The sequence below is a fragment of the Sus scrofa genome, chromosome 10, assembly GCF_000003025.6.
Source record: "Sus scrofa isolate TJ Tabasco breed Duroc chromosome 10, Sscrofa11.1, whole genome shotgun sequence".
In the NCBI taxonomy this organism is placed as follows: Eukaryota; Metazoa; Chordata; class Mammalia; order Artiodactyla; family Suidae; genus Sus; species Sus scrofa.
Window position 1 is genome coordinate 41,831,782 of NC_010452.4, and position 25,749 is coordinate 41,857,530.

The following is a 25,749-nucleotide window of genomic DNA, read 5'->3' on the forward strand; positions in this document are numbered from 1 at the left end:
TTCTTCGCCTTCGTCCCCTCCCTTCCTGTCCCCACCCCCTTGACCTTCCTCCTCCCCCTCTTCCTCCTCCTTCTTTGGGTGATCCTAATGGGCTTTATTTTTTAAAAAAAATTTTTTTAATTAAACTGTCGCGGATTTACAATGTATATTTCTCCTAATTGCACTTTCTGCATCCATTTCTCCCACCTGTTGCTCATCACCGACCAGCTTTCTGAGAGAATGTTCCAGAGTCTTGGCTGTTCCTTTCCCCTGGACATCAGCCTGTCTGGCTCCAGATGCCACCTTCATGTCACCTGGTTCTGCCCCCCCACCCCCCATAACATGGCCTCAGATTCCTTTGCCAGCTACAGGCGTACAGTGTTTGGTATTTATGGTCCCAAAATGTGTGAGAAGGAAAAATTGGCCATGGAGGATGTGATCTGAACCATCAGTCAGGGGAGGAGGAAGGCAGAGTCCCCCCCACCCCCACCAGAGAGCTTCTACTCTATCTAGAGCCCAGGCTGGCGATAAATGGTGAGGCCGCCACCTTCAAGCCTAGCTCAGGCATGAGAGAGGTTTAGATAGTGAGACGCTGAGGGTGGGTGGAGTCTGTGTCCCCTCTGAACCTGTCACTTCCCCCTTCTCACTCTCAGGCCCTCCAGCCCTTCCCCCAGCTCAGGCCCCAGCCACCACCTTATCTCTACCCACTTCTCTCTCAGAGCCTCCTGGTATGAAGCCCGCAGCAGCATCTGCAGCTAAACCCATCCAACACAGTGCTACTAAGGCCTGAGAGGGCATCCCCTTAGCTAAAGAATCTTTTTTAAAATTTTATTTTATTTTATTTGTCAGTTTTATGGCTACACGCACTGCATATGGAAGTTCCTAGGCTAGGGGTTGAATCGGAGCTGCAGCTGCCAGCCTACACCACAGCCACAGCTAAGATTCTAAGATGCTAAGATTCTTTTTTCAAAAAGGGGAAGCTGGAGTTCCTGTCGTGGCGCAGTGGTTAACGAATCCGACTAGGAACCATGAGGTTGCGGATTCGGTCCCTGGCCTCACTCAATGGGTTAAGGATCCAGCCTTGCTGTGAGCTGTGGTGTAGGTTGCAGACACAGCTTGGATCCCGAATTGCTGTGGCTCTGGTGTAGGCCAGCGGCAACAGCTCCAATTAGATCCCTAGCCTGGGAACCTCCATATGCCAAGGGTGCAGCCCTAGAAAAAGGCAAAAAGACAAAAAAAAAAGGCAAGATTTTCACCCGAGGGTTATTTTAACCCACACTTGGGGAAGGGTTCCTACTCTGTGCCTCCTTGAGACCCGTCCAGGCCTGGGGTGCTTTCCCAGCCCCTCTCTTGCAGCCACTGCAACTGTGCACTGGGCTTACCCATAAGCTTGTTTCCCATGAGCCCCCATGGACATCAACTCAAGTCAGTATAATGCCTCTGCAAGCAGTGAAACACGGATCCGTCTGAGAGCAGAAAATCTCCCTCAACAAGAAAGTCATAGATGCTTACAAGGTGGGAAGAACCCGGCTCGATGCCCCGCCCATTGGCACACCTGGTCTGCAGGTTATGGGGAGGCAGGGAGCAAGAGGGTGTCAAAAGGCTTTGCCTCTCTCCTTTTGTTCACCTCCGTCAACCTTTTTAAAAAAATTAATTCTTTTACTTTTTTTTTTTTCCTTTTTACAGCCACACCTGCAGGATATAGAAATTCCCAGGCCAGGGGTCTAATCAGAGTTGCGGCTGCCAGCCTACACCATAGCTACAGCAATGTCAGATCCTTAACCCACTCAGCAAGGCTAGGGATTGAACCTGCACCCTCTCGGAGACACCCTCACGGAGACAATATCAGGTCCTTGACCCAACAGGAACTCCTTTCTTAAAATTTTATTGCCGTATAGTTGACTTACGATGTTGTGTTAATTTCAGGTGTTCTTTTTTTCCCCCATCACGTATTGTTGTATCTGTTAATGAAAATGAACTCTTTCACACCAATCCCAGATTGTGTCCAGAATCAAATGAGAAAATTGCCAAAGTGCTTTGTAAACATGAAGGCACTCTCCCAAATTAAGGCTGCGTCATTATCTGGGCAAACAGTCTCCGGCATTCTCCTTTAGTGTTTGGAAATGCCTTGTTGAATACCTTCCAAACAATTAAGTCCCATCAAGCTGTTCAAATCATCCATGTTCTAATAATCTGCCCAGACTCTCACTGCCTCTCTCCGGGGGCTGTGGGCATGCGGGCTGGCTGCATTTGTTGTTCTGCGCTGGGATGCTGGCTGGTGGAGCAGGCTGGACACTAGGCTCAAAGTCAGAGTGTCCATGGAGCTCTGTAACCTGGGGAGCCACTTAACTTCTCAGAGGTCCCTTTTCTTGATCTGTATAACCTCCTTCACAGGGTTTGGTAGCATCATGTGGGATAACGCATACAAAAAATCCTCCTAAAGTTGGACAGTACGATGGCAGTAACACCTGAAAGTCAGATTCATCAACAAGTGGCACCTTGATGTTATGCTCATCAGCATCTTTCTTCTAGTAATTCCAACATCTAAGTGTGGGTTAAATAGAGATGTTTTAGGGAACCCCTTGCTTTCTGCTCTGGTTTGTTTAGGAAAACAAGAAAGCCAGGTGGCTGGATCAGTAAGGTGTGGAGAGCGTACCTTGTGCCAAGTACTGGGCTAATCACTTTTACCTGGGTGATTTTAATTCTCCAGTAACTTGATAAGTGATGGAGAGTTCACATTGTTCCTGCTTGGTGTTCTATAATTCTAATCCAGCAGCATCTTGTTCTCTGGTTAATAATATATGTCATTTCAACCTATCTACAGAAAAGAAACAAACTCATGGACTTGGAGACTTATGGTTGCCAAGGGGGGGTGGGAGGGAGTGGGATGGACTGGGAGTCTGGGGTTAATAGATGCAAATGTTTGCATTTGGAGTGGATAAGCAATGAGATCCTGCACAGGGAACTACATCTAGTCACTTGTGATGGAACATGATGGAGGATAATGTGAGAAAAAGAATGTGTATATATATATATATATATATATGACTGGGTGACTTTGCTGTACAGCAGAAATTGATAGAACACTGGAAATCAACTATAATAGAAAAAATAAAAACCTTACAAAAATTTTTTAAAGAAGAAAAAAACATAATATATGTCCTTTCAGTTAGGAGTGCCCAAATATTCTTGGAAATGCCTGTACCTTCCTTGGGGGCCATGACGTGATTTCCTCTGCAAATGGTGTGGGGTATTACGTACCTGCTCTGGCAATGAAGGGAGGTCCCCTTCACTAATAATTAGCTTGTTGTGAACTCAGTGCTTTACAGGTATTATACACTGACCCTGAAAACCACTCTGTGAAACAGACTAATATCTCCCTTTTACAGATGAGGAATCCGAGGCACAGAAAGGTTAAGTCACGGCCCAAAGGCAGCAGATTCATGGCAGGACTGGGTCTCAGACCCAGGCGGCTCATCTTCACTGCCATGACTCAGCTGCCCTGGGGTGGCGTTTGTACTCCCCGCATCCCACTGCTGAAGGGTCCATGCTTCTGGCCACTGCTACCAAAAGGCCTCAGAAATCATGTCCTATGCACACATGAAACCTGCAGGCCATGTGCTAAATGCTTCAGGTCTGCTGGACGGGGAAGAGGGAGGGAGGAAAAAGCTGAATTAGTCTGGTTTGTGACTTTTTTTTTTCTTTTTACAGCTGCACCTGTGGCGGATGGAAGTCAAATTGAACTGCAGCTGAAGCCTATGCCACAGCAACGCTGGATCTGAGCCGCATCTGTAACCTACACTGCATCCTGAACCCACGGAGCAAGGTCAGGATCGAACCTGCATCCTCACAGAGACGACATCGGGTCCTCAACCTGCTGAGCCACAATGGGAACTCCTTCCCGCTTGTGACTTTTAAACTGGATTGAAAATATTTCCTTCTCCTCCTCCTTTGCGAGAAGCAGCCTATCGGTGGGGGAGGGGTTCTTTGGGATTTTATTTTGGATTATAAGGATGATCTTGACAACAGATTTGGCCTTGAGATATCATTTAATAGGAAGGTCTGTTCAGATCCCCGGAGTTCAGATTTTAGTTTCTGGCAGCTTCTCTCTACTCAAGGGACATCCTTTGTGCCGCCCTTTCAGCAGTTTCCGAGGGTACCTTCCAGTGGCCTAATAAATCTTCCCTGCGATGATGTACTGCGTGCTTATGCAAATTAAGAGATTTTAATTTGATTAAGAGACATCTTTGATTTGTCCCGGGAGGGAGACGGCACAAGTCCTTTCAGAGAACAAAGGATTCGTTCCAAGATTGGTTCAAAGTGCTGATTCACTCTGGAGCCGGTTCACGTGGAACACGAAAAGGATCAGAGGGCATCTTCGCATCGCCTGGTCTCTCTCAAGTCAGTGGGAGTCCCGCAGCCAGAGATGCTGCTGCTGCGCCATCACGGCGCTAATGGTGTTATTTTCTTCAGCCTTAGCCTGTGTGCCCGCCCAGATCACTGCAGAACGCTAATCACCCCCGCTCTCTGATAATGGGCCTGTTGAACATTCATCTCCAGCTTTCAAATCAAGTCGGTCCAGGGCCCCCGGGGGTATGTGTGTTTCCCCTAATGCTGTCCTATCAGGAGATTCTCAGAAAATAATTGATACCTAGGACCAGAAGCAAAGGGAGGCGTTGCTTATCTGGAAAGACCCTGCTTGACTGTGAGCAAGTCATCCTCGGGGTGTGGCCAAACCAGGGCTGGGGGCTGGGCAAAGCAGAGGCCACCAATGCTCCTGGGCCAGGGAGAGGCAGACAGGAGAGTGTGGTTACCTGGGGGCCAAACCAGGAGGGGTCAGGCAGACCTGGGTGGAGAGGCCAGGTCAGCAGTAGGTCAGGGGCCAGGGGTTTCATCGAGGAAGGTGCTCAGTGACCTTGGGCTCATCCTGGGAAGCATTCAGCTTTGCGGAGGAAGCCGCTGTCCCCAAGGGTCCCTACCCCGGGCCTGGCGGAGGTCCCTTCTCTTGGGGGCCAGTCCTGGCACTGAGCAGTATGGCTTCTAGAAAACCATCCCTGAAGCTCTCAAAGCCCTGGGGAGGCTCCCCTGGCCTGGAGGGAGGATCATAGGCCTGGTAAAAAAAAAAAACAGAAGGAAGTTGGACAAGGGACAGGGAAGAGGCCTTGAGCAGTCAGGCCATGGCAGGTATGGCAGGCTGTCAGGAAGATGCCCCCTTGCCCCAAGCTCTGCTTGCCCAGAGTCCTGAGATATTCAGGCTCAGGCCCACCTCCCTCCTGAAGCAGGTCTGACCCAGTTCAGCAGGAACTGTGGCGCCGGGGGTGTAGGGACCTGCTGGGTGGGTCTGGAGTTGGTCTTGTAGCCCAGCTGCCCTGGGCTGCCACGGCCTCGGTCAGCAGGGCTTCCCAAGCTCCTGATGTTATGCGTGGTTTTTGCAATGATTCCCTGAGCTATGCCTCCCACCTCTGTGACAGTCTCCTCTGCTGGACAGAAACTGTTGTGTCACAGGCGTTTAATGATGATGGTTCTCGTTTCTGTAAGTTCTATTTGGTTCTTTTTCAGACCTTTGTTTTTGTTGTGGATTTCTTCTTTCCTGATGTCCTCATTTTAGTTTTACTTTCATGTGTTTCTTTTGTTTGTCTTTTTAGGGCTGCACCTGCGGCATATGGAAGTTCCCAGGCTAGGGGGTGAATCCGAGCCGCATCTGTGGCCTACACCACAGCTTGTGGCCACACCAGATCTTAACCCACTGAGCGAAGCCAGGGATCAAACTCACATCCTCATGGAGACAACTTTGGGTCCTTTACCCACAGAGCCACAATGGGAACTCATCTTATTTTTGAAAGGCTTATATTATTTTCTTATTATTTTTTAAGCTTTTAATTTTTTCCATTATAGTCTCTTCCTGATTTTATATAGTCTCATTTTCTGGTTTTGCTTCTCCCATGGTGATTCAGCGGTGCTTACGGAGTGTGTGTGTGAGAGGGACCTTCTCCTGTGAGCTCAACTTCAGCAGAGGGCAGCTTCTTCTGGGGGGGCTTTGTGCTGTAGGCTGTGAGGTTCTGGCCCCAGTCTTGTGCAGGTTGAGCACCAAGCATTCTCCACTTTGGACCAGTTTTTTTCTCAGCCAGAGATTCCCAGTATAAAGTACATTCAGATTCCATCCCTGAACACAAAGTACAGGGTTGACGTTGACGTTTATTCCTAGCAGACTTTTTTTTTTCCTACTCAGAGCCCTGGGTGGGGCAGAAAGCTTCCTTAATACATATCCAGGCCATTGGATGGAGTTTCATGGACCCCTTCTTATAAACCAGCGGCCCTTCAAGAGCTCTGGCTTGAGGTGGAAACTCTTCCTCTACCTCCTCTTGGCCTGATTTCTTATCCATTCAAGTTCTAGCTTTTAGCCTCCTGGGCCATGGTGGCTTCAGCTCAAGCTGATTCAACTCTGATTTGAGTTTTCTCTACTTCTGGCATGTGAGAGTTTCCATTCGTTTCTTTCTTTTTAAAAAGTCAACGTGCATTAAACAATAGCAATGTTTACAAATGCCATTCCATCCAGGATCTCCCTGTCTTTGCACCGAAGGGCGTGGCTGAGTCAGCTCGGCCCATCACTTTGCCGGAAGTCGAGCCCACTTACCAGCTGCCCCGAGTGGAGGTTTGCCTTCGGCCTGGCAGTCACTGGCGGGGCTCTTGCTCTGAGCAAGATGATCACCTGGAATATCAACACTGCTGTCTGCTAACTTTGAGCAGCACTGCTCCTGGGCCTGTGATGCCAAGTTCATCCCACTGACTACATTGTGTATCCACCTGCATCAATGGAAGCAAGACTACGTTTCCTGTTCTCCCTGGAATGCTTTCGGTGGCCAGTTACCTCCCTCCAGAGAGCCAGCTACTGAGGGCCCATGAGAGAAAAGGGATGTGGTTGGTTGGAGCTTCTATTTTTTTTTTTCCTTTTTTTACAGCTGCACCTGTGGCATATGGAAGTTCCCAGGCTAGGGGTCCAATCAGAACTGTAGCTGACAGCACATACCACAGCCCCAGCAACACCAGTTCCAAGCCTCATCTGTAAACTACAACACAGCTCACAGCAACACTGGATCCTTTAACCCACTGAGCAAGGCCAGGGTTTGAACCCACATCCTTATGGATACTAGTCAGATTCTTAACCTGCTAAGTCACAACGGGAATTTCCTGGAGCTTCTTTTTTTTTTAAATTTATTTTATTGAAGTATAGTTGATTTACAGTGTTAATTGTGGCTGTATAGCAAAGTGGCTCAGTTATGCAAATACATATGTCCTTTTTTCATATTCTTTTCCGTTATGGTTTATCACAGGATATTGAATGAGGTTCCCTATGGTATATAGAAGGACTTTATGATTCCTTCATCCTACATATACTAGTTTGCATCTGCTGACCCCAAACTCCCATTTCATCCCTCCCCCACCCTCTTTCCCCACTGGAGACCACAATTCTCTTCTTTATGTCTGTGTGACTGTTTCTGTTTCATAGATAAGTTCATTTGTGTCATATTTTAGGTTCCACAAAGAAGTGATATTGTGGGGTATTTATCTTTCTCTTTCTGACTTACTTTGCTTAATGTGATCACCTCTAGGTCCATCCATGCTGCTGCAAATGGCATTATTTCATTCCTTTTTAGGGCTGAGTAGTATTCCATCCTGTATACATACTACATCTTAGGCTGGCTGGACAAACATCTTTCACCATCTAGAATCCTGTAACTCTGCGGGGTCACAAATCCTTTTGGGGATCTGAAGAAAACAGTGCATCCTGTCCTGAGAAGAAATTTCAGAGGTTCCTTAACCCCCTGAATTCCATGTTAAGAACTTCTACTTTGTAGACTGATTGTTCTTTGGTGAATGTGAAACCCTAGTTTGCTAGCCTTCTTCAAATCAACTCTAGTGAAAAGCTAGACCCTATGACAAAATGAGACCCTATGACAAAAACAATCTTTCAGTTTTTCACTCCTTTGACGCCACCTGGAAACATAACACTGAGAGTAATATCAATAATTAGTGACAATCTCCAATAAAATCTCTCCTTCAAGAGATTTTATTTTATAAATAACTGATGTTACCAGTGCATAATTTCCTTAAATACTGCTTTCTGGCTCAAACCCAGATCATCTACAGGGCAGAAGATGCTTCATGAAATAAGACATGGACATGCATTGTAGAATTAAAGCTGGATTCTAGATCTAGTTTCAAGGTTCAGGATCTGGCTTTGCTTGAAACCATCTAGTGACTTGGGGGCATTCCCAATCTTCCCCAGTTTGTTTTTCCTTATCTGTCAAGTGAGAAAGTTGGGCTTGATCAGAGGTTAACAGACTAAAACCCACCCACCAAGTTCTGCCCATCGCCCATTTTTTGTAAATAAAGTTTTACTGAAACACAGCCATGCTCATTCATTTCTGTATTATCTGCAGCTGCTTTCAGGCCACCAGGGCAGCGCTGAGTAGTTGTGACAGATGCCATATGGCCCGTGAAGCTGGAAATATTTACTCTCTGGCCTTTTACAGAAAAAGTTTGCGAGCCCTGGACCCAGAAGACCCCAGCCCCATCTTTTCCACCTCCTGATGATCAGATTCTCAGAGGCAGAGAATGCAACTCAGGCACATTTAAGGGCACAGGTAAGAGTAGAAGCAATAATGGATGACAAGAAACATCACATTACCTTAATTTTTCTTTTTTGGCCACACGTGCAGCAAATGGGAGTTCCGGGACCAGGGATGGAACCCATGGCTCTGCAGTGACCTGAGCTGCTGCAGAGACAGCTTGGGATCCTTAACCTGCTGCGCCACAGCAGGAAGACAAAATCACATTATTTTGTCCAAGCAGCTCCCTCAATCACTCTTGCTTATGGAGGTCTAATTAATAGTCAAGTGGAACTACTTAAAACAGACTTCCTGTGTGCTACAAACTGTTTCATAATCCAGTCACTGGTGACTCAGAAAGACCTTTTTCCAGTCTAGCCAAATCAGTGAGGATTTTAAAAAGTACTCTGATACATCACTCAACACAATTAAGTTTAGGAATAACAGTCTGGATGGCATAGGCAGTCCCTTTTGCCCGACTTAAATCCTGTCCTGAGATGAGCTAGACCATAAACCAGACAAACAAGAAAGGAAGCCCTTCTGATATGGATGACAAGGGCGGTGTCCCCCTGACTGTGAGTTTTCTGGGCAGAATTTTCTGGAGGCTGATATATTTTTACAATCCATGTTGTCCACGTTCCCTACACCATGAAGCTGAGGGGTCACTGTGCTACGGGGCACAGTGCAGTGGCAAGCGGCCCAGAGACTCAGGTTTCCCATCAAATCAGATTTCCAACAATCTCATTAGCTTGGAACATACCTATTTTTTAAAAATTGGCTCTCCTGTAGTTCCAGTTGTGACTCAGTGATTACAAACCCAAATCGTATCCATGAGGATGTGGGTTCAATCCCTGGCCTTGCTCAGTGGGTTAAGGCTCCAGTGTTGCCCTGAGCTGTGGTTTAGGTTGCAGATGCAGCATGAATCCTGAGTTGCTGTGTCTGTGGTGTGGGCCAGCAGTTCTGATTCCACCCCTAGACTGAGAACTTCCACATGCTGCAGGTGCAATCCTAAGAAGACCAAAAAAAAAAGCTCTCCTGTTCCTCTTTCTCTGTGTTCATCGGAGGAGCAGTTATTTGAAATAAGTAGCAAGAAGCATTTTTTTTTTTTTCTGAAATGAACATATTTGAAAGCATGAAGCTGAAAAATGAGATAGCAACCTGTCCTGCTGAGGATCAAATTCCAGATCCAGAGAAGTGGAAAATTCTCCTATCATTGATGTAATTTCACCTTATGCTTTCAATCTACCCAAACAATTTCCCTTTCCCTCCCAAGAGCATCTTTGCATATGGCCACTTTTGTGTCTTGGTACAAGGGAAATGGCGTATTATGTGGGCCTTTTCCTTTTTTTTTTTTTTTTTTTTTTTTTTTTTACGGTTACACCTGTAGCATATGGAAGTTCTCAGGTTAGGGGCTAAATTAGAGCTACAGCTGCTGGCTTACACCACAGCCACAGCAATGCCAGACCTGAGCCTCGTCTGTGATCTACACCAGAGCTCGTGGCAATGCCAGATCCTTAACCCACTGAGTGAGGCCAGGGATCAAACCCACATCCTCATGGATACTAGTCATGTTCATTTCCGCTGAGCCACAACGGGAACTCCTATGTGGACTGTTTCTTAACTAACTCTGAGAAGTGCTTTCCAAACAGCTTTGAAAAGTCTCTTGGAGTTCCCCTTGTGGCTCAGAGGGTTCAGAACCCGACATAGTCTCACCTTCTGCTTTGGCTCCTTTCCCCAGGAATCATAGCTCATGCTCTCTGTTTTCCAGAAGGAGGACTCCTGCCCCAACCGTCTCTTAAGCTGATCCTTGTTCTTTCTCATGGGTCATGGCTCCATCTTTTTCTCCCCTCCCTCCTTCCCTCCTTGCCACTCATTCTGGCTGAAAAAAATTCTCTATCACTCTTGCCATTTAGGAGCAAAAACAATCGGGGGATTGTCTAGAAGGAGAGCTTTTGCTGCTCACAGCTTTTGGGGTGGGGGGGGCAAGTAGCTGGGATGTGGATCACGGGTAGGGAGTGGGGTGGCCAGACAACTCAGAACTTACTAACTTTTAGGATCGACACAGAACAGGACAAAAGAAGAACAGAAAGTTTGTGTGATTTCAATTATAATCCATTGCTTTGCTGACCTTGCATTTCTCTTTTTTTTAGTAAAGAAATGCAAGCAAGAGTTCCCTGGTGACCTCATGGTTAAGGACTTAGCATTGTCACTGCTGTGGCTCAGGTGGCTGCTGAGGCTTGGGTTTGATCTCTGGCCCGGGAACTTCTGCATGCTGCAGGTGCAGGAAAGAAAGAAAGAAAAAGGAAGAAGGAAGAAAGACGGAAAGAGAAAAAGAATGACAGAAAGGAAGGAAGAAAGAAAGACAAAAAAAAAAAAGAAAGAAATACACTGCCTTGTTTGGTTCTGGAACCCTGGTCACACTCATAGCCCTGCTCTGAAGTTCTTTATTCCAGGCTCTATCTCTGTTCCAATCTCGGTTCTATATTTTGTTTTACTGTTTATGTTTTCTTATTCAACTTCCGGGTCTAAACTCTGCAAAGTTCAACTCTGGCCTAAGACAGTTGTACTACTTTCTAAATTAAGTGCCGGCAGTTCCCAAAGTACAACCACCAAAACTATAAATGCCCCTTACACCAAAAGGGCTGCCCCTTCTTGCTTGTGGGCCGCATTATCAGAACCACTAGGGAGAACTCCCTCTCTTGCCCCCGAGGTCATGGCCCGTCATGGCCATGAGTGCTTAGCTCCTCCCATCCAGCTTCTATTTTTTAATTTATTTTTTATTTCTTTACTTTTTTTTTTTTTTTTTTTTTTTTTTAGGGCCATAGCCGTGGCATATGGAGGTTCCCAGGCTAGGGGTCCAATCGGAGCCACAGCTGCCGGCTTACACCACAGCAAAGCAGGATCCGAGCTGCATGTGTGACCTACACCACAGCTCATGGCAACGCCGGATCCTTAACCCACTGCAAGAGGCCAGGGACCGAACCCACAACCTCATGGTTCCTAGTCAGATTCATTTCTGCTCTGCCACAACAGGAACTCCCCATCCAGCTTTCAGAGTCTAATTTCCCACAGATACCATTGCACATGGTGGTCTAGCCCCCAGACCAGCCCACAAGAATGGCCCACTTAATCCATAATGTAGCTGAAAAAGAGTGAAACAAAACCACATTGGAGAAGAGATGTTTTTGCTAATAATGCGTGCAAGTTCATTTCCATCAGGGTGACATTTGAACAGCCACGTTTATGGGAAAATGTTTGCTCAGGGTTCCAAAAACTGATTTACAAACAAACTCTTGGAAGAAAAATCTGATCTAAATTTGGAACGTCCTAGATTAGCTCTAGTTTTGAACACATGTTTTTCCTTTTGTTTGCACAAGTCATCTGGGGACGGGTCTTACTGAGGCTGTCTCTGCAGGCAAACCAAAGCCGTGAAGGAGGCACCTGTCTGGAGTCAGCCACCCAGGTGTCCCAGGACTCGGGAAAAGAGAGCCTCTGTCATTAGAAAGGACTTTTGGGCTCAATTTGGACTGATAGGTTACTTTATTGAAATTAAAAAAAAATTATTTGGCCATGCTCACGGCCCGTAAAAGTTCCTGGGCCAGGGACTGAACCTGTGCCACAGTAGTGACAATGCCAGATCCTTAACCCACTGAGCCACCAGGGAACTCATGGATTACTTTAAAACATGTCATGACTGCCTGCGTAGAATTCTGGTGGAATTTTTAAAGTAAATTCTGCCTTTATTTCTTCTCAATCATCTGATTTGTTGTGACTATGTCTTCCTTAAAAAAAAAAACAAACACTAAATAGTACAGACGCCAAACTGCCTCATCGGCACATCAGAGAGTGGTTTTCCATAGCTGGATGGGATGAAGACATAGGTTGGATTTGCCCAGAATTCTTTGCTCCCACAGCCCCGTGTCCACAGGAGAATACGGACTTGGAACCTTTCTTCTGGTGGGTTCACCTGTAGGATGGAGCTGTTCCTTGAGTCTCATTAAGCGTAACTGCAAAGGTTTCCTAGCGATGCTGTTCTCAGACCATAGCTGGGCTCCTGGGGCCAGGTGCTCTCTGGGCTCTTGGTTTCTATGCCAAATGGCTACAACAGTCAAGGTGAGCCTTTCACTGCTACTGTAGCTCTTTTGTTCACCAGGCTCCAACGTGGCATTTTATTTAAGCAATAATGACTGGTAGAGAGGGCACTTCCTGATACTTAATGACCAACTGGAGGAACCATGGGCCTGAGGCAATGCACATAATACGCTGTTAAACTCTGAGATTTAAAAATGCAAAGAAAAAATCATTACCCTCTTTTGCATGTTACCATGGCTACTAAATATTGTTTGTAAGTTTTAGGCTTTTCCTAGGGGTGGAAGTCTTGTTGGGCAACCAATAGGAAAGAAGAACCTCAGACTCAGTTTCTACTCACTTTATAATGTTTGACAGTACATAGTTAGCGTATGTTTCTTTAAGAAGGTGCAGATTGCCCCCGAAATAGGATATGTAACATGTGATATGGAATGCCATAATAAGTCTTCATATTTTATTGAACAGTTTGGCAATCAGTATGTAAAATCAGCTCACCTTGTACAGAATCACGTTCCGTTTCCCCCAAGTGGCAGTTACTTTCATATTGCTCTCCCCCCCTGAGAATGAACCATTTTTCAGTCTTCAAATTACATGCACATATTTTATGCATTAGCCCCAGAAACGCTTTTTTGGTTGGATCTATTATGACAGTGCACAACTCAGAGGTTTCACAACACTGCAGAAGTGCTGGCCCAAATTAATACAACTACCTCCTCATTATCTAGTCTGGGGGTAAGGGAACTCAGGAAAAATTTCTACACCTCCAAACTTTCTCCCACAAATATTGCTTCCACAGTTATGAGCAAGATTTATTGGCTCTTAATTTTCTTATTCTATCATGATCCAACATTTATCAAACCTTTAATACAGGAATATCATTCATTCATTCATATCATTTATTTGTCACGAGCCAGATCACAAAAGCCTGCCGATGAAAAAGCCAAGTCACCCCTCAAAGAAATCTTGTCTGCTAAGGAGTCAGGCAGGTCGCACAAATTACAGGCGATCTTAAACAACACAGGTTTGGACTGCGAGGCTTCACTTGACACATGGACTTTTTTTCAATAAAGACTAGAGAGCTGGAGAACCGCGGTTCGTTGAAATCACAGATGCGGAAGCGCGAATGTGGGGACGGGGTGGCTATGCAACTTGAGCATCCTCAGATTTTGTTATCCCTGGCAGGTCTTAGGACCAATCCCTTGCAGATTCTGAGGGACAATGATACAGTCCTTGCCTGGAGGTGCCCCTCTAGGGGTGTGACAAGATGTGTTGGGAGCACGAAGAAAGGTGGCAAAGGTGATGGCCACTCACCTGGGATTCAGGACGGTTTCTCAGAAGAGATGGCCTTAGATGTCAACTGTGAAGCCCTATACACCATTATAACGTTATTATCATCAGTTTCCTCAACTATTCTCCTCTAGGAACACAAAGATGGATAAATTCCTCCAGAGGCGATAACTCTGGGAGGAGTCAAATATAAAAATTTGATAGTGGCTATAAAGCCCATTTTAATACACCTCCCCTCCAGACTTCCCCCCAAATAGTCTTATCTATAAGCAGTGCTAAATTTACAGACCTATCTATTTTTTTTTTTTCTTTTTAGGGCTGTTCCTGCGGCATAAGGAAGTTCCCATGCTAGGGGTTGAATGAGAGCTGCAGCTGCCAGCCCACGCCATAGCCACAGCCACAGCCACGTGGGATCTGAGCCCCATCTGCAACCTACGTAGCAGCTCGTGGCAACGCTGGATCCTTAACCCACTGAGCGAGGCCAGGGATTGAACCCTTGTCTGTATGGATGCTAGTTGGGTGTGCTAACCACTGAGACAGGGTTGGGTTCTTAACTGGCTGACCTACAACAGGAATTCTAAACCAAGTCCTGATGTGGGGACAGTAGGAAATTCCACATTGAAATTCCCCACTGAAAGGCAACATGCAAGCTCTCCGTTTCCTGTCCCTATAAAAGTGCATAAGGAGCATCCTGAAGCCTTCCCCTTGAAAGATGTGTATCTGCAGGCATCCAGATCACACCCCCAGCCAGTGCGATGAATCTGGGTCCTGAGAACCAGAATGTACAAGCTAAAGGTGCACATTCTAAAGAGGAGGGAAATAGAGGAATCTGAAGAGAGTTCATTAAGGGAGGCTGCCTAGTCCCCTGGGGTTTGAGCCAAACCTTAGGGAAGGTAATGAACATATATGCACAGCGCAAGTGGCCAGACAGTCTCTTAGCTGGTCCTGAGGGGTTACAGAAAGCAGATCAGCTTGCCTGGTGCAGAAGGGCTGGCTGGCTGGGGAATAAGGAGAACTTAGATTAGACAGATAAAGGCAGGAAAGGGAGCAGATGTCACGTGGCCCCGTGGCCACCTTGAGGGAGCATGGATGGACTGGTAAACTCTTTTTTTTTTTTTTGGCTTTATGTCTTTTTAGGGCCACACCTGCGGCATATGGAGGTCCAATCAGAGCTGCAGCCACCGGCCTACGTCAGAGACACAGCAATCCGGGATCTGTGCTGTGTCTGTGACGTACACCACAGCTCATGGTAACGCCAGATCCTTAATCCAATGAGCAAGGCCAGGGATCAAACCCTCGTCCATATGGATGCTAGTCGGGTGTGCTAACCGCTGAGTCACGACGGGAACTCCAGATTGGTAAACCCTTACAGTCCTTGGGTCTCTGCACAGATGTCACCTCCGAATGGCTTTTCCTGGTCTCCACCCCTCGCCTCACAGCACTTGAAAACGCTGCACTGAAAAGACCTGTTTGAACATCCGTCTCTCCATTTTCCCTTCATCCCCAGCTCTGACCTCTTGCCATTCATGCCATTACACTATCCTACAGTGTACTCGGAGCCCAGCACGGTGAATGCTGGCTGAAACTGAGGCAGCTTTCCTTCACATACTCAGCCCAGGGTAACTGAGGGTCGCCTGCACCAGCCCTGTTCTAGCGGCCAAGGACAGACCAGGTCCCTGATCGGATAGAACCTGCAGGCAGGGTAGGCATCAGGGAGCCAGCGGTTCTAGATGCTTAGGCACAGTGCACCTGGAGAAACAGGACGATTCTTTAGGATCTAAGCACGGGAAGGAAGCTACACTCAAGTCAGAGATGTCAGCTGGGTGCAGTCGCCTTATTCCACCTGTGACTGTGTGAGCCCCTATACTTGGAGGAGCGTAGATGGTCCATCAAATGGCCAATCAGAGCTGAAAATGACCACATTGCCAAGACTGGAAAAGTTGACTCTCATTTGCAGCATCAGCCTTTGCAATGGAAAAGTCCAAGGGCAAGTGCACGTGTGTTTGAAAGAAAGAGGAACAGTCTGACTGCAAGTATTGTGACATCCAGATGCACACTGATGAGGCTGCCACCTGGGCTGAGTTCCACATTCCCAAAGACCGACTCCCTCCCCAGCAGCAGGCTCGGTGAATTGAGAAAGCCCAGGTCCCAGAAACAGCAGGCTCTGACTCAGGCTCTAACAGGACCTGGGCTGCCTCACTGCCCTCAACTGCCCTGTTGCCCAGGTCCACCCGGTGCTCCCAGCACCCATAGCCCCCATGGCCGCAGGAGGGCACGGCACACGTGTGACCACCTTCAGTGCTGGGGTGTGTGAGGGGGGTCATTCTTACAGTCCTTTTAACCAGAGACATTTAGAGCAGACAGGACCATCCAAAGCATAAAAGGCAGAGCTGGGGAGGGTGGGAAGGTGAGGAGGGAGAAGGTAGGAAGGGGGAGGTGGGACCCATGGGGACCAGATCCAAGGACAACATCCCTCCCTGAATTAGCCCTTATGTCCCTTTCCGTGAGAGATCTGAGCAGCTTGACATCCAGGGAGAGAGATTGATTTGCTTGCCTTGAAAGATCATATGAAAAGGGGGAAGATATTCCTTTCTTAACACAAGCTAAAAGAAACACATGCCCAACTTCCCGTGCCATCCTTTTCAGAACTGGTCTGTCAACATGGCCATTCAGGCTCATCACGAGTGTCACCGGTGATCATGTGTTTGCTTCCTTTTCTTTTTTTATGGCCACACCTGAGGCATATGGAAGTTCTTGGGCTAGGGCTCAAACTGGAGCTGCAGCTGCCGGCCTACACCACAACCACAGAACACCAGATCCGAGCTGCACCTTCGACCTCCACCACAGCTTGCAGCAATGCCAGATCCTTAACCCACTGAGCAAGGCCAGAGATCCAACCTGCGTCCTCGCAGAGATGTTGTGTTCTTAACCCGCTGAGCCGCAACGGGAACTCCTGTGCATTTTCTTTATACCTGTCCCCTCCGTGATGCTCAGGCGGTAGGCGGCACAGAATTTGCAGCAGAGGCGTGGAGACTTACCCTATCTAGTAAAACAGTATACGCAGTGCTTGACAAGCTTGCATGAACTTGTCAAAGAAAAAGACATTTTTTGAACTACTTCCTCCGATCACTTTCAGTCATGAGAGAACTCATAGGAACCACCGTGCCCTTTCCCCAAAGGATCCCAAGATAAGACAAGACATTTCTTGCTGATGAGACAAGAGCTGACCTTGAAAGGGCAAGTAAGAAAAAGGTGCTTTGGTGATTGGTCCAGGCACTCAGATGTGAGTGGATGCGTGGGCAAAGAGATGGTAGGTGGAGATATTGATGCCATGTTCCTGCTCAGCCCTGAGCCCCACGCCCCCAAAACCTCCACAAACTTCATAGAACTGCTATTGGTTGACTATGGAGTCATAACTCAAGAAAATATTCACAGAACTTGATAAAAATGAATCTTAAAGTTTTTGTAATTGACCACGGAATGCAAACTTTGGCAAATATCGGAATTACCACACATAATAATTATGGGTATGGTTATGGGTATGGTTCAGTTTCAAGAACTGGGCCAAAAAACATGCCATATGTACAAAGGAGGAACAAAACCTTAGGATTCTAGACATGAATGTATGAATCCGTATCTTCCCGACCATGTATCAAAACTCAGAGGAATGTCTGTGTCTACTTAGCTCTGGGACAATGCCTTCTCTTTTACGAAATGGCTAAAATTCAAACTGAGAACTGAAAGCAGGATTGGAAATCTGGCATCTGAAGTGAGATACATTTAGGGATTCTCAAAAATATTCTGAAAAATATGTTCACTTTGCTACATACATTTAATCAAAATCAATTGCCAACTAAAAAAAAAAAATCAATTGCCAACTAGCAAGAGGCTCATAATTATAGTTTGGTATTAATAAGACTATTTGTTATAACCCAAGTGTTTTTCATTCAAGGACCACACCAGCCTCGGAATGCAAACTATCTCCTCTGGTCATAGCCCAAGTTTCACGGTCATGTTCCCAAGGAAGTGGTTGATCAAAGACTGCTCTTGGGATCAATACTTGTGAAGGAAGAGGGGAAGCAGGACTGGAGGAGAAGTGGAGACTGATGCAGTCATCAGGCAACCCGAATGGAGCTCTGGACCTGGGGCCCAGCCAGCATCAGTGGCTGGGATAAAGGATAAGAGATGCCCAAAGGCACTGAGGAGGTACCCAAGAGGTACTGCAGGTCTAACACTGGATGTTGCTATAAGAGCATCTTAGAGAAACTCTCTTGATCTTTAGCAATCCCTATGTAGTAGTGCTGATCCCTAAGTAGTGAACCCCTATAAGCATGAAGTTATGGCAGGATATCTGAGCCACACACTGTTCTGGGCATTGAGATTCTATAGACCCAACGGTTGAAAAGAATGTCCTTTGTTTCCTGTTTCAAAGTTTGTAGCTTCCATGACTGTATCAGAGATTCTATATGGGAACAAATTTACCCTAAGCACCTAGTCTAGCAAACTCCACCCACGTTCATATCCTCTACAGAAAATGAACAGTTGAAGAAGTAAAACTGTTCATATTACACAGATAAGAAACCATTTCTACACTCAATTTCAGAGTACCTCTGAATTTCCAGAGGAGCTTTCTTTTCAGGCTGGATGGTTTCAGGGCAGTTTTAAAACAATATGAATTTCCCCGCTGTACTCTTACCTGCAGCCCCTGAAAATGTTTCTTCTCTGAGAATGTAGGGTTGACATTTTCCTGGTCAAATTAAGCTGCAACAAACAAGGTGAGATCCTATTTACTTTTCCTTGCAAACAGGTCTTTATTGTTTAAAAATAGTGTGGTCTTCTGGATCACAACCCCAATGCCCAGGAACGTGGCTCTTGGCTATTCAATCGGTCCCTGAAAAATGGACTGTGGGCAAAAGTTTTAAATCTTGGGAGTTCCTGCTGTGGCGCAGTGGGTTAAGGATCCAGCATTGCCGCAGCTGTGGCGTAGGACACAGCTATGACTCGGATTTGATCCTTGGCCTGGGAATTTCCAGATGCCATGGATATGGCCATTAAAAATTATGTACTGTTTGAATCTTGATATACACCTGCTCTGCTTTTCACTTTGAGGATAAAGCGTAATGGAATCACAACGAAATTTAGAGGGCGAGCTCAGCAAATGCTATTGAAAAATTTGAATCCTACTGTATAGCACAGGGAACTATACTCACTATTTTGCAATAACCTATAATAAAAAGAATCTGAAAAAGAATATATATACACACACACAAATGAATCACTTTGCTGTACACCTGAAACTAATATAACACTGTACATCAACTATACTTCAATTACAATTTTTTTTTTGTCTTTTTAGGGCCCCACCCATGGCATATGGAAGTTCCCAGGCTAGGGGTCAAATACAGCAACGCAGGATTTGAGCCATGTCTTTGACCTACACCACAGCTCACAGCAATGCTGTATCCTTAACTGACTGAGCGAGGTCAGGGTTGAACCCGCGTCCTCATGGGTACGAGTCAGGTTCGTTACCACTGAGCCGAGATGAGAACTCCTACAGATTTTTTTTTTAATCTCAAAAAAGTTAAAAATTTAAAAAACTTTTTAAAAAAGAGCAATGATGCTGCTGGCTGGAAGAGCAACGATGACAGAAGGCATCACTTGAACTCCAAAGACAGCAGGTGGAGAAAAGCTCACCTCTCAGGCCCTAGTCCTCTGTGACCTGCTCTATTGACTAGCAACTTATCTAGTTACATTAGCCTATTAGAGGCTGGATGGATATTCAATGTCTAACTAATCAGTTATTAGCATTTAAATCAAGTGTATGCCTATCATGAGAATTCTCAATACAGGTCACCTGTGAACAACCCAGGGGGTTGGGGCCCTGACCCTCCTGGAAAATCCGGGTGTGCTTTACACTGGGCCTTCTTTATCTGTGGTTCCTCCATATCCATGGCTCAACCAACTGATGACCACGAGTTAACTGTATTTATTGTAAAAAAAATTTGCAATTCAGTGGGCCCTCGTAGTTTAAACTCATGGTTTTCAAGGGTCAACTGTATATACAAGAGTTTTTAAAATTATAACAACAGCATGTAAGTTCAATACTCTTATTTCTTATCACAAATAAAGTGCCTGAGGCACAGAGAGGCTAAGGAAGTCTTCCAAAGTCACAGAGCACCAGCCACCAAGGCCAGCCTCTTTCATTGACATCATAATTCTCTCCTTACCGTCAAAAAACAAGGAACTGTCACAGGATGTAGCAAAGAGGAGCCCAGATGGGCACAAATTATTGCTGCTCAGCTCTCCCTGTGGCTGGTCCTTCCACCTCCGGGGGCCCAGGAGGATGTGGGGAAAATGGTGCCGCAAAATCACCATTTCATTTCATCCACACCCCCGCTGGTTGCAAAGTGTTATTAGATGCTCCTGGTGAGGACCCTGCACGAGGTGAACCAAGGCTGTGAAATCCTTGCAGTTCAGAAACCTGTTTGGCTCAACTCCTTTCCTCAGACATATTTCGTGATGGTGTCCCTTTCTGAGGAGCATCTAACGCCTCATGTTTCTGCAGAAGACAGTTCTGAAATCACCGAGCTGCAGAAAAACCACAAAACAATACATTCTGAATCAAGGCCACTCTGTTCCAGGTGGTTCCCCCCGGTGGGGGGGAAGGGGGATACCTGGAGTGGAGTGGTCGCAGCCTGACCTCACATCCAAAACAGAAACTGTAGGAACCAGTTTCGCATTAACTTAAGGAAAGTCTGATTACTCATCAGGCCACCAGATATTTAGGGAACCCCACGGGACAGGCACTGGGCTGAGTGTGGAGACTGTCCATGAACAGAAAGGTGGTTTCTGCCTCTGGAAGTTCAGAGTGGAATAGGGACGATGAATGTTGCCCAATTGGACCTGTCATGAGTATTGAAGAAAAAAAAAAAACTGCCAGGTGCTACAGGAACACTGAATAGAAAGACCTTATGTGGGAGCTCCCGTCATGGCACAGAGGAAATGAATCTGACTAGGAACCACGAGGTTGTGGGTTCGATCCATGCCTCACTCAGTGGGTTAAGGATCTGGCGTTGGTGTGACTGTGGCATAGACTGGTGCCTACAGCTCCTATTCTACCCCTACCCTGGGAACCTCCATATGCCACAGGTGCGGCCCTAAAAAGGACAAAAGACAAAATAAATAAATAAATAAAATAGGAAGACCTTATCTTATCACCGTAGAAGTGATACTTCATGTGAGGCCTAAAGAATAAATAGGAGAGGAGTTCCCACTGGGGCACAACAGGATCTGCAGCATCTCTGGAGCTGGGACTCAGGTCTCAGCACTGGCCCACACAGTGGGATAAAGCATCTGTCACCGCCACACTTGTGATATAGGTTGCAACTGTGGCTCGGATCTATCTGATCCCTGGCCTGGGAACTCCGTATGCCGTGGGGTGCCCCCCCCCCCAAAAAAAAGAATGAACAGGAGGTAAACCCATTTGGGGGGAATCCAAACAGAGGCACCCTCATCAGCAGGGACCTTCTCCTGGTGAGCTTCTGCCCCTGCTTCCTCTACTTAGATGCCTTCCCCCTGTACAGGTAGCTTTGAGGACCCCCCACCCTCAATTCCTGTCAACAGCTCTTATCACCCAGAGTCCTGGTTAGCTGTTTACGTCTACACAGCATCCCTGGCAAATTGGCCCCCCCTTGAGTCCTGTTTCTTTATCCTCCCAGTCTGTCTAACCCACTGCTATCTGGTTCACAGGCCATGAAATGTCTATGAAGGGAAGAAGGGCAGGAAAGAAGGAAAGAGAAGGCAAAGCACTGAACCAACACCTCGCTGCATCCACAAGTTCCTTCTCCAGATGTCATGGATTTTGTCAAATAAAAAGGACAGCAGTTACACTCAAGGGTCTCAGGAATAACCAGCCCCCATCCCCTTCACACATTAATTTAGCGTCCAAACATTGGTGTGAGGCTGGGGAGGCAAATGATGAATAAGATGCAATGTGTGTGTTCAGGGAGCTGAAGACCTAGTGGTGAAAACTCAACGGAAATGCAGGTCTTTCTTTCATCCTTCTGGATGAAAACAGAAAAGGCTGGAGGTCTACGGTGCAGGGACGATGCCGGCCTTGTCTGCTGGCTTTAAAACAGCAGAAAGGTAAAGCTGGATTCCTCGCTCTTCTCGCAACAAATTTTCCCGCGCATTCACTGGTTCTGCGCAGCAAAGGTTCAAGAGCCTCCAAACCGCCTGTCCCGAGAAGGGGGGGGCCACGGGTTGCCAGCTTCCTCCTTGCAGGGCCGGGTCCGGTCCAATCCCCCCGCAGACCCTGGATGCACCCGCGCGCCCCCTCGGCCCTGGCTTCTCCGCACTACACGACGTCACTTGGGTCACGTGGGCGACCCCCCCCCCAGCCCCTGCCACGCCGGACTCAGCTGCTCGGCCCCAGATCTGGGGAACTGGTGGGGGGCGGACGGGCGGCGCGTCTGCTTGGCCCCTGCCGGCCCCCTCCCAGAGCCGGCGGGGAGCTGGGGGCTCTGGTGAAATCGGAACCCGGGCTCTAAATGAAGGGGAGCAGATGTCCCTGTGTTGCTGGGAGGCCTGGGTGGCCTGCTGTTCAGGCGGCGATCGCGGGGGCGCTGACCTTCCGGGGCCGCTGTCAGTCTCGGTGCAGATGGCCCGCCCGCCGCCCTGCCCGCTCCTCCGCGTGGGGACCGCGGCAGCCGGCGGGTCTGCGGCCGGAGGGAGCCGTCTGCGTGGGGGGGCGGAGAGGGGGCCCGAGGGGATCGGGCCGGCGGGGAGGGCCGGCCCCGCGCACAAAGGAGCCCCGGCGGCGGCCCCTCGGAGGACAATGCAGCCCCGGGGCGCGGGGGGCTGCGCCTGGCCGGCCGCCGCGCTCCAGCTGCCTCTTCACAACGAGGCTTGCAAACGTGCCCACTTGATTCTAAATCCTCTTAGGCGCTCTCCGTGTGAACCGGGAAGGGGGTGGCCCTCCGATCCTTTGCAATCCCAGGCCTGGAGCCCAGGCGCTCAGCCAGCGTGTGCACCACGCATGCAAATAGAGTCAGCGTCTAGAAGAAATAGGCAGTCTTTCTGCGTCGTCACCAGCCTCGTGCAAACACCCTGATCTGGCCTTTTGGTGCCACGCGGGGTCCTTAAAAATTTTCAGGGTGTTTTCCCTGGAAGAGACTTCCTGTTAAGTGTTCAGAAAAGCCAGCTGAGCTGTGCTGTCATTAGTCACCCAGGTATTTACACTGTTTTTCCCATTTCCTTTCTCTCTTGGCCTCTGTGGTCAGTGGTATAAAATTCCTAGGAACTCCCACCTAAACACCAGCTTCCTGTTTATTCACCCGGTGGCTTTAATGTTTAGCTGTTGAAAGCAGTTGACCAAGGCTCTAGAAAAGGACCAGCGGAGGTTTGCAGGTGAATAGAAAAAAGGAAAAAAAAAAAAAAAAAAAAAAACCCAACCCCAAATCCAAATGGGTAGGTCAAAGGTCTGGGTTCATTTTTAATCACTTATGTCAGAATCACAGGGGGAAAAGGTAAAAGTGAAGTGTAATTTGATGCCTGAGATCGTGGTTGAGTTTCATTTGGCCCCTGTGTCCACAGGAACCTGTAAAATATGATCCACTAAACTATGAAAGTTTTCCTTTGCAGCAGTTAAAGGCCCTTCGCACCCCCGCCCCAAGTGGCATGACATTCTTTTGTTGTAGAAGGTTCAAGTTCGCAGGAAAGTGCCATTTGGTGTGCTCCAGTGTGCTTTACACCTCCCAGGGCTGTTCTGGCCTTGAGTTCCTGCAACAAAAGGTTGCATCCGTGCAGCTACCTGCATTGCAGCCTCTGTGTCCTGGAAAGAAAGGGCTTATCATCCTGCCCTTTTCTGATGCAGAATTTCCTGGATGACTCCCAGGGAGTGAATAGCTATTCCCTGACAGGACCCCTCTGGAATTCCCTGCATTAGAAGATAGCATCTTTCCTTGATGATCTGATCTCTTTAAAAAAAAAAAAAAAAAAAAAGTTTTCTGTGTATAAAGCTGAAATCTGTCTCCACTTAGGGAGCCAGGTAGAAGAAACCTAATTTTTCTCCTACATGATATTAACCTTCAGCTGTTTGGAGGCAGCTCGAATGTCTCCCCAGCGTCTTCTCCCAGCTAAACATCGGCAGCTCCTTCACCAGTTTCTCCCATGGGTCAGAGTCTGAGGCACCATCCTCGGTTATCTAGAGATGATTCTGTTGATCTAAGGCCCTTTGAAACTGAAAATGGTGCTTGAATCATGCGGAAGCTCAGCCCAGGAGGCAGCACTGGAGGAACATGACTTAAAACCAACAGGGAAAATCAGTCAACCCATGTCCAAGTTATTCAGACAAAAATAAATTTGGGTTTTCCACTTTCGTCTTTTTCTACTCTGTGGCAATCATGCCCAACTCTGTTATGAAGTCCAGGAAAGGAAGCTCGGAGACTTTCCTGTTCTTGCATTTGATCCTCACAAAATCCCTCTGAGTGGGTACTATTGTTATTCCTCTTTTACAGGCTCTGAGGTCAAAGAATCCACCCAAGGTCACACAGCTAATAGGTAGGGGCATGAGGTCTCTAATCTGTGACTTGCGTTGGATGTTTCCGGTTTCCGAAGCTGCTGTCTTGGAGTCCTTAGCGGAAAAATGTAGGTCCTGGACTGGATCTGTTTTTTCAGCCTGTTCTGTGACATAGCGCTTTAATTCAAGGCCAGTGCGTATACATCCTATTTATACAGCTACAAAAATTTTTGAGATACAAGTTAAGAACTTAAAGGGGGGCGGACATCGGGTGTTCTTTCTGGAAGCAAATGAAACAGAAGTTCCATGTTAAAGCCAAAAGTCATCCCAAACATGCTTTTATTCCAATGGCGTTACTTAACAGCGAAGTGTTATGTTACCCTTGAATTTCCTGCCTGGGCTCCTGGCAGCCCAGGCCCTTGATGCTCTTTCAATTGTCCGTGTATTACCGCTCAATGATGGAGACCATCGAAGCCATGCCATGTTCTTCACGCTTGCCCTCCAGCATGTCAGGCACGCAAGAAAAGAGGAGGAGTATGTTTTCCGTGCACACACTGTCATTTTTTTCCCAGGGTTGCTCTGCCCGCCAGGACAAAACCATGGAAAGAAGATGCAGATCAGCCTGCTGTTCTTTTACAGTTTGAGGAGGGGCTGACCATCAAACATGGAAGCTGTCACCCGCACATTCCTTCTCAGAATAAAGCAGCCTTGGCAGGGACCCCTGCTAAATTATTTTCGACCCCCAAATGTTGGAAACGCTCTCCCTTTCCCTCCAGGAAAATACTCTACAGAAGGCCGTTGAATTCATGGAGTTAGATCTGAGAAAGGCTCTTGCAGTCTGTAATATGCTGTCATGTGCTGACATCTAGCCAGACAGCTCTCTGCCTGAGCAAGGATGCTGCTTGGATGTTTATTCTAATTTGTTTGCTGTTGTACATAGTACTTGAGAGAATTTTTTTCTTACTGCCCTATCTAAAGTACTGGCCCCCCATCGCTATTACATAAGCCTGTTTCTTTTCTTCCAAGTTCGTATGGCAATTTAATGCTCTATTCCTTACACAGTTGTTCGTGGCCTCCCTTCTCTATCACTTGTGTGTTAAGTCAGTTAACCTGGTCTATCTTGCTTATTATTTTTATTTTATTTTAATTTTTGTGTCTTTTGTCTTTTTAGGGCCGCACCTGCGGCATACAGAGATTCCCAGGCTAGGAGTCTAATAGGAGCTGTTGCCACCAGCCTACGCCAGAGCCACAGCAACGCCAGATCCG

At 47.2% G+C, this 25,749-nt stretch overlaps 1 protein-coding gene across 1 annotated transcript in view; it reads right to left on the reverse strand.

The window, feature by feature from the left end:
- The window catches only part of ZNF438 (zinc finger protein 438), a 440,040-nt gene that overhangs the window by 257,430 nt on the left and 156,861 nt on the right, over nt 1-25,749 (reverse strand). Inside the window, exon 4 of the mRNA XM_021064197.1 lies at nt 18,661-18,725. The gene's annotated coding sequence lies outside the window, so the exon portion shown is untranslated. The remainder of the gene's footprint in view (nt 1-18,660; nt 18,726-25,749) is intronic.